Source organism: Carassius auratus, chromosome 48, assembly GCF_003368295.1.
Source record: "Carassius auratus strain Wakin chromosome 48, ASM336829v1, whole genome shotgun sequence".
Lineage (NCBI taxonomy): Eukaryota > Metazoa > Chordata > Actinopteri > Cypriniformes > Cyprinidae > Carassius > Carassius auratus.
In genome coordinates, this window is record NC_039290.1 from 4,723,642 (window position 1) to 4,737,639 (window position 13,998).

A 13,998-nucleotide genomic window follows, 5' to 3' on the forward strand; every position below is an offset into this window, starting at 1 on the left:
ATAAAAGCATATTCCATTGATTAACTACATCAGAGCTTACAACAGGTATCTCTAGGTTTAAAAGCTATTGTTACAAATCAGTTTCCCTATGGAGAAAATAAATAAATTCTAAACAGCTGTGAGCCCATGCAGAGTGGCATTGCTGTCCATAAAGTATGTTTCAAATCTCTCACTTACTGAGTTTATTGACAGTTGGGCTGTTGCCTTAGAAGGCATCTGAATGTAGGGCTTGGAACAGATCTCCCATGTAGTCTTGATTTAAAGGGACAGCAGCAGCAGGACGGCAAAGTGCAACCCGGCAAATCAAATTAGCCGGTGGTTGTGTTTCCACCAGAGACTTTGGTTAACATGGAACAGCACTTTAATACGCATATCAGCCTGACCTTTAGAAGAATTACGGCTAGGCTGCAAGAAGGCCATCTTCCATGCTCAGCTCCCTCCTTCACGCATCCAGACGTGGCCTTTCCAGCTCGTGGTTCAGGACTTGTTAAATGTAATAGAGCTCCTAATGCCCAGACCTCCATCTGGCCCAGGTCAGGTTCCTGACATTAATGGATTCCAGCACTCATTAAATTTATTTAAATCACATCTCTCCAGCCGGGCGGTGCAGTGGGGGGTGGGAGCCTTATCCGAAGAAAAGGCCTTTAGGCTGTTGCTCTGTCAAAGCATGCACCGGAGTGGATACCATCTGCAGATTTAAGGGTGGGACCAAGGAGAACTCTGTCAAAATGTTTCCTCGCAAAGAACACCTTGAGCTTTTATGAACCATGATGAGGTAGGCATTATAAATTCATTAAGTTGGGAACAAATCTTAAAGTGTAAGCAGTTTCACAGCTGTCAGGGAGAAAAGTGGGGGATTAATTAATATCAGCAAAACAATTAAGAAAAAAAGGGCATCTAATTTTTGCTAAAAATATCACTCATCCTGTTTACTGATCTGGTGATACTAATAAAACAACACATTACAATCCAACCAATTAGGTTTAAGAAAAAAGCAGGTTTTAGAAATGTCAAAAAATCATACCATAATGACGTGGGAGGGTTCAGTTCTTTTTATAGACAAATAAACAGCATCCCTGAGAGTCAAATCCATGTCCCTTGTTTATTTTTACACTGCCTGAGCAAAGAACCACTGTAGTGGCAAGTCATAATCACTATTCATGATTACAGTCGCAAAATGAAACCTAACGGGGCATGATGTGACACGTTTCTAATGATTTAGTTAATAATTTGTCTGTCTACACAGAAAACAGAAATGGTATAAAGGCTGAAAACCAATCCGATATTTTTTATTATTAAAATATGGTTATATGGAGTTGCATAGATGACACCAAAATTGAAAGCAAGCAACAACATGTAATGTGGCAGGCTGTTTGACCAAAAAGTCACATTTATATCTCTGTTTACTTTTAAAATATTTTATTGTGAATAATCATGTTTTTTTTTTTTTTTTTCAGTTGCTCGTAGAAAAGAAAAGAAAACAATGTAATGTGTGCAAGTTTTATACTGTGGATCTGTGTAGATGAGACATGACCTTTTGTAGTGCAAATGGCACATTCAACGAATACAGTACAATTTGGTTATCCATGACATTTTACTGACATAAATCATATGTTTTTAATGTCAGAACTGTTAAATATAATGGACAACCTATTATCTATCATTTCAATTAACATACCATGAAAAGTAGCTTAAATGTCTTTATATTTCTTCAAAGTGTGATATATATCATTATTATATATTTCTTAATTTCTTAAATAATTAATTATATTTTAAAGTTACATTTAATTTGTATTTTTTTTATAATTCTATTGTCTCTTCATTGTAATTTGAGTCCAACATTTTACACATGACCAATTTACCAATACATTTTTATAGGAAATACATCTAACAATTAGTTTATCAATAACTACAAATCACCATCTAGTGCTAGGGACTATAAATGTTCTAGCAAGCCACTTGTGAAGGCTAAACTTCTTAAACTCATTTTATTTTTACTTTGTCTGTTTAGTTTTTATGTTTTTCTTATGTTAATTGCTAGAAAATCGAAAATGCCTTATGAATGAATATAAATTAAAGCTTTATAATTTAGTTTGACCTCCCGAGGTTAAAATACAGGATTTTCAGAATTTTAAGCATGTCTATAAACTGGTCATTAATTAACATTAATGTGTGCATTAATTAATTTTATTTTTTTATTTCAGGCCCTAATTTGCACCGTATTCATAAAACACCAATTCTGCTACTTTGTGAGTCTGTTTTTCACCCATTCATTTTTTTGGGGGGGTACTTAGTCTCGCCAGACTTTCGGACTGTTGGCTGAAGGTCTTGAATCTATGGCAGCTTTCATTGGCCAAGGCCCATCCATGAGACCCTTTTGACTGACATGTCAAACAACCAATCACAGTTCATTTTGTTCAGCGCCACGTTTCGCGGCGTGGAAATGTCGCCACAATAACAGACTGGTGAGTAAAACTCTCAGACATATTTTAAAGATTCTAAGCCTTGAACTTTAAATATTTGACATACTTTTCAATATCCAGTGTTTAGTTGATCCTGATAAGTGCTTGTCATCACAGTTGTAGACTCTACATCTTTCATCTTTCGTGAGGTGGTTTGGTGCCACAGCATTTTTGTTTCTAGGTGGAACAATAAATAACGTGACACACTCGTCTCCTGGAAATCCTTTAGAATTCAACTGATCTGATGACGACTTTGACACTCCTGAGGTGTTTCTACTTTTGTGTCCCCTATGAATCTGACGTTTAGCCAATGGTCCATGGGCGTCAGGGGCGGACTTTACCATTAGGCAAAGGTCGGCAATTGCCTTGGGCCCCGAGCTACCTAGGGGCCCCCAAAATGCCCCATTAACTTGCTTAAAGATTTTTTTTTTTTTTTACTTCGTGCAAAATATATATTTCTAAAACTCCATTTGCGAAAAATGGCATCAAATCATTAGTGTCGCAGACAGGAGGCCCCCCCCCCCACCTCACTACATTGGACTATTCCATTATTTCACTTACTGCGCATCTGCGAAAGTGACAAGGCTGTAATGCGCCAAAAAACTGACGAAGAAGAAGTGATTGGCAGTGATAGACAGAGTGTACAGAGAGAGAGTGTTGACAGTAAAAATGAAGCGAAGCTACCCAAGCGGTGCTGAAAAAAGGAAGAAACAGGAGGAAAGCAAAAAGTTTTAGGAAAATTGATGAGTAATGAGTACTAGCAGTCACTAGCCGCATTTCCACTGTCGGCCCAGTGCGAGCCAGGGCTTAAAAGTTTGTTTGTTTGCATGCTTTGTTATATATTCAAATTCAAAATCATCGATGTTTTATCTATAGAATTTATTTAATTTATCAGGACTCAAAATTAATCACACATAAATACACTTATTTCTATTTTATTTTATTTTTTTTAACGCTTATGAAAATAGCCTGCTTATTCAGTCGAGTCTGTTTCTGTTTATTGGCCACAGTATAGCCGTCATATTTAGAATTAATGATAATATCTCTATTTTTATAAAAGCTCCCGAACAAAAAACATTATTAGGCTATATTCTTTTATGATAGGCAACGTGAGATAAACTCTCGAGACGAGGCTTGTGAAAGATAATATAAGTTACTTAATAGGCTACACGATTGTGATAGAGAATATGAAGCTGACGTCTGATTTCTTCAAGCGGTCATATTTTACCATGTTTACTATGGTAATATGTTTAGCGTGCATATCTTTTTCATCGCTTGTAAATATTTCTGCCTTGTATGGTCCACATTGGATCAAGTTATTTCAAACACTCGCTGCTGACTGAAAGAGAGTTTTGAGCTCAACTTATTTAAAAAAAAAGTGTTTAATGCTGGTGTTAAAGCTGTTATCTTTCTTAAATGATCCTCGGCGCAGACTCTCTATTTTTATAAAAGCTCCCGAACAAAAATCGTTATTATATTTTGATGATATGCAACGTGGAGCTAAACTCTTGAAACGAGACGACAGATAAAATGTTACTTAATAAATACACAATTGTGAATAAGAAGCTGACGTCTGATTTCTCCAAGCGGTCATATTTAACATGTTTACTGTGTAACGTTAATGTTTATCGAGCATAGTCTTTTACATCGCTTATAAATATTTCTGCCTTGTTTAGTGATTATAATCCACATCGGATCAAGCAAACACTTGCTGCGAACTAAGAGTGAGTTTTGAGCTCAACTTATTTTAAAACGTCGTTAATGCTGCTGTTAAAGCTGTTATTTTTCTGAAATTATCCGCGCTGACGCTCTCTAGACACGGAGAAACTCCGCCTTTGTTCATGACCCCTCCTCTAGCCCCAGCTGGCCCGCTTTGGCTCAAGGTTTTCGTCGGGCCAAAAAACCCTGGCCGTTGGCCCCGAGGAAGCCCCGAGGCACGATCAAGCCCCGGAAGTGACAGTGGAAACGCAACTGGCCCTGGCACGCACTAGCACGCCGGTCTTAGCTCGGTAGTGGAAACACGGCTATTCTGACCAATGTGTTACACTTGAACTTGAAGATGACCAAGCACTCTGGCCAAAACATCTCACTGACAAAGAACGCTGCTTAATAGTGCAGAGAGGCCCAGTTCAGAGCAAGGATAGAATTTATCCTTTTTATTTTTCTTCTTTTTTTCTTACAGATACAACTCCAGATGTCTATACATCATTGCAATGTGAAGACTGCTGAAGAGAAGTAACAAGAAGGGCTTTTTTTAAAAAATAAGGATTGACAAAAGGAGGGAAACAAGAGATGTAGAGGGCCCCATGTCTGTGTTTGCCTTGGGCCCCAAAATGTCTAAATCCGCCCCTGATGGGCGTGACATCTGAGGCTGAGACTAGGGGGTACTTTAAAAAATATTGCTGTTCAAAACTGAAGCCATAACAACATGAGGAAGATGCAAAATGAAAGTGCTTCCATTGATTGAACTTTGACCTTACAATTTCCTTTCCACAAAAGCAAACTTTTACGATGTCAATGCTTACGCAGGCTGATGTCTTTTGACATATTTATTAGTTAGTGCAAAGGGTTGTTTTAACTATTCCTTTAAAGTATAAATTTTTGTTGTTGCATTGTGGTTTGTTAATTGTAATATATCTACTTTCCCCAATGCTGTGCATTTTTATATTTTTAATCTTGTGCTAGCTGGGACATTTTTATTTTCAAGGTGCAATCATAAGTGTCTGGAACCCCAGGTAATTTGTATATTGACAACGAGGGAAAAGACATGTCCTCCTTTTTTCATTTTAATTACCTTTTTATTTTGCTTTGATGGAAAAAAAAAACATTTTGCATTGAACTTGGAAATATCTTGGTAAATGGGTAATTAAGCAGAGTTATACAATGCAAGAAAACAACATAATGATGGAAAATAAGCCTTGTATTGTAAAATACACTGCAATTTTTGCAATTATGCTGACGGGATCTCTGGGGTTTGATTCTCTTAGTAAAATCCAGCTGGGAACATTATCTTCAGTCATTGCAATAGTCAATAGCCCACAATTATTTGCTCAAATGAAAGGCTCTGTTTAATAATTCAAATTGCCGTTTGTGTGAATTAAACAGAGGGCTATCTTGGCTCTATCTGAAGAGTTATTGTTCATGGGAGTGAATGGTTCTCCGACTTTCGCTCAGCATACACTGGCAAAGCTCTGGGGATCACACAAACATTTCTGGCTTTTTGTGATTGAGTCTTCATTGGAGTGAGGCAATTGAAAAAAAAATATGTTTACCTCCTGTTGAGTCAAGTTCAGACTTCTTAGATGGAAATGCTAGCACCAAGCATCTACAATATTCAGCAGCAAAATTAACCATCTGAAATGAGTATCCTGACACAGTCACTTCGTGTGGGCTTGGTGAAATGTACAGGCTCACTGTGTGTGTATAACTTGCTAGGCAGTGTTTTTGTCAACAATCTCATGAAAATGTGTAACTATTTTATGTTTTGTATGATTGGTTTGTATGATCTCATTTTTTTACTATCTGCTTACGGCCCAGTAAGGATTATTGGGTAACACTTTAGAATACTGTTTCTTACTTACTACATAACTAATTAGGAATTATTGAAGAACTAACAGGTGATTATTAATTAACACTTAACTCACTACTGTTAACTACTAAGAAAGATGTGTTAACTAATCAGTATGTAATATAATTTTATGATTGTGTTAAGTAACAGTTAGCTAATCAGTAACTAATATATTCTGTGATACCTCCTGAATAACTACTATTAATTATCTACTAGTTAAGGTTCAAGAAAAATAACTATGAAATAACTACTTCTGAACAGTTATACGCAAAAAAAAAAAAAAAAAAAACTATAATAATCAGGCTGTGTCCCACAAATCAAGTACTTGAGTAAAAGTACAGATACCCCAATAAAATATTACTCCAGTAAAATTATAAGTAGGCTTGTTAATTTTCAAAATTACTTGAGTAAAAGGACAAGTACAAAGAACTACTACAGTAGCAACTTTGTTACTGCCCAATTATTAGCCTATAATGGAAATGAAATATGGATTTAGTTTGCTTCTTAATGTTTAACTTTTGATTATGAAATGTTTGTTACATTAATTAAAATGTGGGCAGTATACATGTTAAAATGGAATAAAATATGCTGTATTAAGAAATGTTCTCATCTGAAATAAACAGATGAGAGTATTTTATAAAGTTTTTACAAAGTACTTTTATAGGTTGTTCTTAGTCAAAATGATGTAGTTTATTATTTACTAGGTTCACTTTAGAATTCTGTACGTTCTGCAAAATTATCTGATAATTATTTATTAATTACTAATGGGTTCCCTATGTTTTCACTTTAGAATACTGTTTCAGATTCGAAGTAATTCTTCAGGAATTATTTGATAATTAATTATTAATTACTAATGGGTTCCCTATGTTTTCACTTTAGAATACTGTTTCAGATTATAATTAATTCTTCAGGAATTATTTGATAATTCTTTATTAATTACTAATCGGTTCGCTATGTTTTCACTTTAGAATACTGTTTCAGATTCTAAGTAATTCTTGAGGAATTATCTAATAATTCAGCCTGATCTCACAATCAAAACGTACATATTTAGACGTAAATTAAAACTGTCCAATACATATGTGCCTTTACGTATTTACAGTGTTATTTACGTATTATCCGGACGTAATTACAGGTTCGATACATAACTAAATTTACATAAAAACAACCTAAAATACGTACAGATAGAACGTGTTCTCTGACCAGTCAGTTATCCATAGAAAAATGCGTAACCCCACCCGAACCTAAACCTACCCAATTTATACAGAATGTTAAAAGAATAAAACATAATAAAACACAATTTTAGTAAAAATATAACATTAAAACGTTATTTTGAGCCACTAACGTTAATTCTACACCTACTCCTAAACCTACCAATAACCATTTCTTAAAATTACATAACGTTACTGTTATAAATAAACAAATAACAGACAAACAAACGTAACATTAATCATTTATTTTTTGCGAAAAGATCAAAAGTGGTACCAAAAGTAGTTCAAATGATAATGAGTTCCAGTCGCAGTCCTCTCTGGAGGTAATAGTTTTTATAAGGTACAGAGCAGAATTTAATTTATTAATCCGTGAAATTATGAATCTGTCTTCTCTCCGTGAAGGCGCACTGGCGCAGTACTGATGGCATATCGCAATCTGTGACGAATTAGGTGAGAACCAATGAGAGTTTGATATCAGTGCCGTAAACCGTGTCGTAACGTTTCTCGAGGGTGGCGCACTGGCGCTATTTTCACATTCAAATCATATAACGAGCGCGGGCTTTGACTATGTGATGGTCGCTGTTACTGAGAATGAAGATGAAGATCGATTGATAAAGTGCTGAATTTGGATATGTTCCTTGCAAACTTCTGGATTCTAAAGATATGGAGTACAGCAAACAAATAAAATGGATGTGATTTGTAATTTCATGCTGTGCTTTTGTGTATCTATGGTTGTAATGCCACTCATTGGATAGGAGAAAATCGCACAGCTAAATATTGCAAAATGTTTCAGGTTCAAAATAATAACAATTTGGGTACCTGTATTTTCACTTTTCCTGGTATATATATATATATATATATATATATATATATATATATATATATATATATATATATATATATATATATATATATATATATATATGTATGTATGTATGTGTGTGTATATATATATATATATATATGTGTGTGTATATATATATATATATATATATATATATATATATATATATATATATGTGGTACATGCTGAGGAGGCACACATACAGTACTGTATATAAAATATAAAAACTAAGGTAAGTTATCACAAGGCACTGGAGTGGGGTTCCTACTAGAAGGTGATTTCTTACAAAACACACTCACAAAACAATTTACTACATAGGCAAAACCTCTATAAAATGTATTGCATTTATTAATATTGCATTTTCATACTACTACTATTATTGCTAATAGCATTTATATGAAAGGGTCACAATTCAATGTAATAGTGTAAAACTGTTCATTAGTAGTTACTTCATAGTTATTTTTCTAGAACCCTAAGTAGTAGACAATCAATAGTAGTTATTCAGGAGGTATGACAGAATACATTAGATATTGATTAGCTAACTGTTACTTAACATAATCATAAAATTATATTACATACTGATTAATTAACACATCTTTCTTAGTAGTTAACAGTAGTGAGTTAAGTGTTAATGAATAATCACCTGTTAGTTCTTCAATAATTCCTTATAAGTTATGTAGTAAGTAAGAAACAGTATTCTAAAGTGTTACCGATTATTGTTTCGATGTCGACCCTCATGCTTTAAAAAAAAAAAAAAATTCACAATATTTCAATTACGTACAAAATCGCCATCTTATAAAATAGTTGCATTTTCCAGTGGGATCAAGAAGTAAGAAAACTCCTAGGCTTCCAAGGTTTGAAGATCTAAATTTGATTTGATTACCAATTTAGTGATGATTGCAATTATGTCTCAAATCTTTTTTCTTGTTCTTTTTAGTGAAATGGAAACATACAGAGCAAGAGGTGTTAACTGATTACCAAACAAATTACTCTTGAACTGGTTCTTTTTGTGTTTATGAATCAAACACAAACATGCAACCAGTATAATACAATTTCTGAACAAAAGGCTCTTTCGAACTGGTTCTTTTTGGTGAATCAAACAGACACTTACAATACAGCAAGTAAAGTCAGATTACCTAACAATTGCCTCTTTGTAACGTCTGCGGTTTTCTGTGTTGGATTTCCTTTGACCTATAGTTTTCCTAGGTGTCTTGAGAAGTCATTCTGTTCATCATCAATTACCTGGTTAATCATCTCGTTTGCTCCTTAATAATAAAAGTTATTTATGTTTAAACATCTTTTGCCAATTTTAAATTAATTTACTTTTGAAATGGTCATCATGGCAATGAAATTGGGACAACACTTTAGTATATGGTCCAATTCTCACTAATAACTAGTTGCTTATTAGCATGCATATTATTAACATATTGGCTGTTTATTAGTGTTTATAAAGTACGTATAATGCATGACATCCATAATCCTACCTAATACCCTAAACTTAACGACTACCTTATAAAGTATTAATAAACAGCAAATTAGGAGTTAAAAGTCATAGTTAATGGTTAGTTAATAGTGAGAATTGGACCTTAAAATTAAGTGTGACCGAAATTGGTTTAAAAAAAGGAATACATACCCCTTACTTCTTTTTTATTCCTTATTACTTAAGAACTAAAAGAGTTTTTAATGGAACTAGTTGGGGTGGTAGTATGGGGTGATGTTGGCGCAGTGGATAAGGCACATGCCTTTGGTGTGAGAGACCCGGGTTTGAATCCATTGTGAGACACCAATGTGTCCCTGAGCAAAACACTTAACCCCTAGTTGCTCCCCTAGAGGCGTGCAACCTCTGACCTATATAGCAATTAAAGTTGATTTGGATAAAAGCGTTATGGAAACAGAACTATAAAAGAATTGAATCTTTATTCAAGTTTCAGACACATCCTTTGTGTTTTTGGCCTACAAAGAGAACAACAGGCCACATTTGGCCTTGAGATCACAGCACAGTCCAAACACCCACAGATCTCCCCTGATCAGAGTGCGCCATCATTTGCACCTCTACCTGGGCTCCGTTGCTTTGGCTTTAGGTAGCTTCATTTGACAGCCTTGTGGAGTGACAGATAAGAGGGAATAATTAATTTATCAGAGGAGGCCAGACTCTAATCCCCGGTGTCCCAGTGATAAGGTAGTTTTTTTCACTGTCTCTCCTTCCTTTAGATCTCTTCAGGTGATAGAGCGCTCTCCCTCAGCAGGTTCCCGTTAATAAGCTGTCAGAGAGGCCAGAGAGAGCCCGTCCAGAGCAGGTTATCTCCTCACCGCACACCCACGTCTCCCTCTGACAGTGACTGGCTGGCCGCTCATCGGCCCTTTGAAACCTCAGGAGCACTGGGCCGCCATCTGCAGGCCTTCATGGCACCCATTTCATTTGAACTAGCTAATTCCAGCATCGGGTGGGGGCCAGACGACTCGACGGCTGACAGACTCGGCGGCACAGGCCGGTATGGAACTCAACGGGGGTTGAATTTTCAAAACATTTTTTGTGAGGGACCTAAATGCTGAAGGATTTTTTTTCTATTTTTCATATTTCCCTTCTTTCACTTTCCAGCCATCGCTTTGGGTTTTAACACAGGCATCTCTCCTGAGCTGGTTGTGCATATTTCATATTGTGTGTGTGAATTCAACTACCCCTCATGGTGTGAGAAGCATGTGTGTGCCTGGTTTCTCCATCTGTACAGGTCTGTCTGGTAGCGCCAGTCTGGATCCGTCTGCCCCACACAGCACAAAATGTGTGTGTGTGTGTGAAGCGATGAGGTCAATAATGAAGGTTGATATCATGTGGGAGTTTAAGCAGACAGAGACTTTAATAAATAATAACCTGTATGATTGAAGCTTAAACGGGTTCTGTACACAGGTGGACATCGCCTTCATTTCTGGGAAATATATTAAAATCCTTTTCAAAAGATGTAATTGGAAACCCAGGGACAAGATTAACAACTCGCAGGTTGTGAAATGTGATGGTTTATGAATAACAAGGCTCCAAATATTTTGTTTTGTCATGAATATTTAAAATGTCAAATACTAATCAGATATGAGATGTAATTTAGGTTTTAGATAAGAGGTTAATGCTGCAGCATTATCTTGTTTTAACCGCGGAAAGACACCATTTTTCAAGTTACCAAATGATATCAAGAACTCAGCAAAACTTTTCAAGATACCAATGACAACAAGAACTCAGCATCCATTCTCTTCTCTTTCGGGAATACTCTTCTTCAGTGTTTGTTTGCACTGGTTTTTGAAACAGATCAGCTATTATTGTCCTTTTGTGAAACACCAGCTGCTCCGGACACGTGATCAAAGCTCAAATCTAATTGGATATATAAAAAAGAATAATAATTGCTGTGAATGATCGTGCCATGTGTGAATAGCCCCATAGGGATCTATTTTTTCATATTTATGCAGAATTTTCACTTTCCGTGTGAAAAGGTGGTTTGCAGCTTGGTGTTCCGAGCTGGTTTAGCTTGTCAGCTAGCTGTAATTTTGTATGGTAATTATTTTGTAAGTATGGTTTGTCCTAAGGACTAGTTCCAAAGTGCTTCTTTTATTTACAAATGAAAATATTATGCATTCTGAAGTAAGCTCAAAATATCAAATCTGACCCTGGACCACAAAACTAGTCATAAGGGTCATTTTAAAAAAAAAATTGAGATGTATACATCGTCTGAAAGCAGAATACATAAACTTTCCATTAATGTATGGTTTGTTATGATATGGCAATATTTGGCCAAGATCACCTTTAAAGTTGTCCAAATGAAGTTCTTAGCAAAGCATATTACTAATCAAATTTTGCAAGTAGGAAATTTATAAAATATCTTAATGGAACAGGATCTTTACTTAATATCCTACTGATTTTTGTCATAAAAGAAAAATCTATAATTTTGAACCATACAATGTATTTTTGGCAAATCGTGCCAGCTTGTCCAGACTGCAAATCAGAGGAAAAATCTGGGTGAAAGTTGTGTTGTGTATGTCAATCTTAAGTTATAATTTTGAAAAAAGTATCTGTTGTTTATCTACTTTTACTCACTGCAATACTTTAAACCCCAAATTGCATTCCAATTGGCTGCTAATTTTAGCCATTGCTTGGATGCAATCTAAAACTCAATCTGAGGAGAAAGCTAGTATATTGGACAGTGAACTCTCTTAGCATATTGCAGCTAATCTAATTGACTGATCCTTTCGTTTCTCCGCTATTGATTTGTTTTGTCTGCTGCAGGACTCCCTCCCTCAAAACAAGAGACAAAAGTGTCTGGTGGGTAAAGATCATTCCAAGGTCAGTGGTGAGTGATTCGGTCCATCCCAAGCCCTGTGTCAGTCTTTTTGGCAAACGGCAGCTCTTCTTCCTCTTTCGATCAGACACCGAAAACCATGGCGGCTGATTCCTTGGCTTATCTTGCTGATGCGTTTAATCTCCTCACAGGCTCGGTCAGATGAGGAAGGAGACGCATGTCATTGTCCAGGGAGTTGAACTCGTGACCTTTTCAATTTCGGCCTTCGCTTCAAAGCCCTGTCCGTCCAGGCAACCGCACGTCCCGGCACAAAGGTGCCATTTGCTTTTCATTTCCTACCCGATAAGGGCGGAGAGAAAACATTGTATATTGTAATGCTTTCTCAGTCCTTTGACATCAGTAAAATGGAAGCCCATGAGAGAGATCGATACAAATTAAAAGCAAATACAAAACTGCCACTGAGAGAAGAAAACTAAAACATTCAGAAAGCCATTGGCTGCTGCTTGCCACTCTCTTACTGAACATTGTTTATTTGAAGGTTGAAGGAAATGGAGGGATTGAAAAGTAAAGAGAATCAAAGTTGTAGGAAGTAGAAGTGACCTTCAGTGTATCCCAAAATAAACACACACGCACGTTCTTTATAAGACATGATCTTTATGCTGTCCAGCTCTCTGCAATTCTAAAACTCTTCATATGGTTTTAGTCTTGATCTGTAAAATAATCTTTGTTAGATTAATAAATGTGCACATCTTTTAATTATACTGTAATAGATATATTATTACAAAATATTACAATTTCAGACGATAGTTCACAGCTAAACAACCACCTGCATATACTGTACAGAATATACACTATATTTCAAAACTTTAGTAAAGTTTTTTGTTTTTAACAATTCTGCATATAAAAAAAATGCAGTAAAAACAATAATATTGTGAAAAACTATTTTCAATGTAATATATTATAAATGTGATTTGATTTATTTCTGTGATGGCATAGTTAAATTTTTTAGCAGCCATTACTCCATTCTTTAGTGTCACAGGATCCTTCAGAAATCATTCTGCTGATTTACTGCTCAAAGATGTTTTTCTTTGAATTATTATCAATGTTGAAAACTTGATATTTTTGAAGAAACTATTATCTTTGATGGATATAAAGTAAAAATGTATTAATAAAAATAGCATGAGCATATTTTATTCCCAGCATTCATCTGCACAGTCAAAGAGGAAAAAATGTTTTTTTTACATCTTTTGTTTGGGTCATTGTAGCAGGTGCTCTGAATAATGATGTCCGCAGAGCTTCTTTTGCCCGCTGGATGCCCTTACACATTTCTGTTTGATGGAACCACACAAAGTGTTTTATCGCCATCTTCTCTGGTATTTCAGCATACGTTAAATCATGGCCGGTGGTATCACATCAGTCACAACTCCTTGGTTTTCAGTGACTTTTATGACAGTATTTTCTTTAGACTACTCACCACACTGAGTACTTCATTTGCACATTTCACAGGAGAAAAACCTTTTATACTCAGCTGTTCACCCCACAAATGGAGATTCAGCAGGAGGAGCCCAGAGTAACTCCTGCTGCAGCTGACTTGCATCACCCTGCAGGTGTAATTGATCACGGAGGTGCTGTGGCT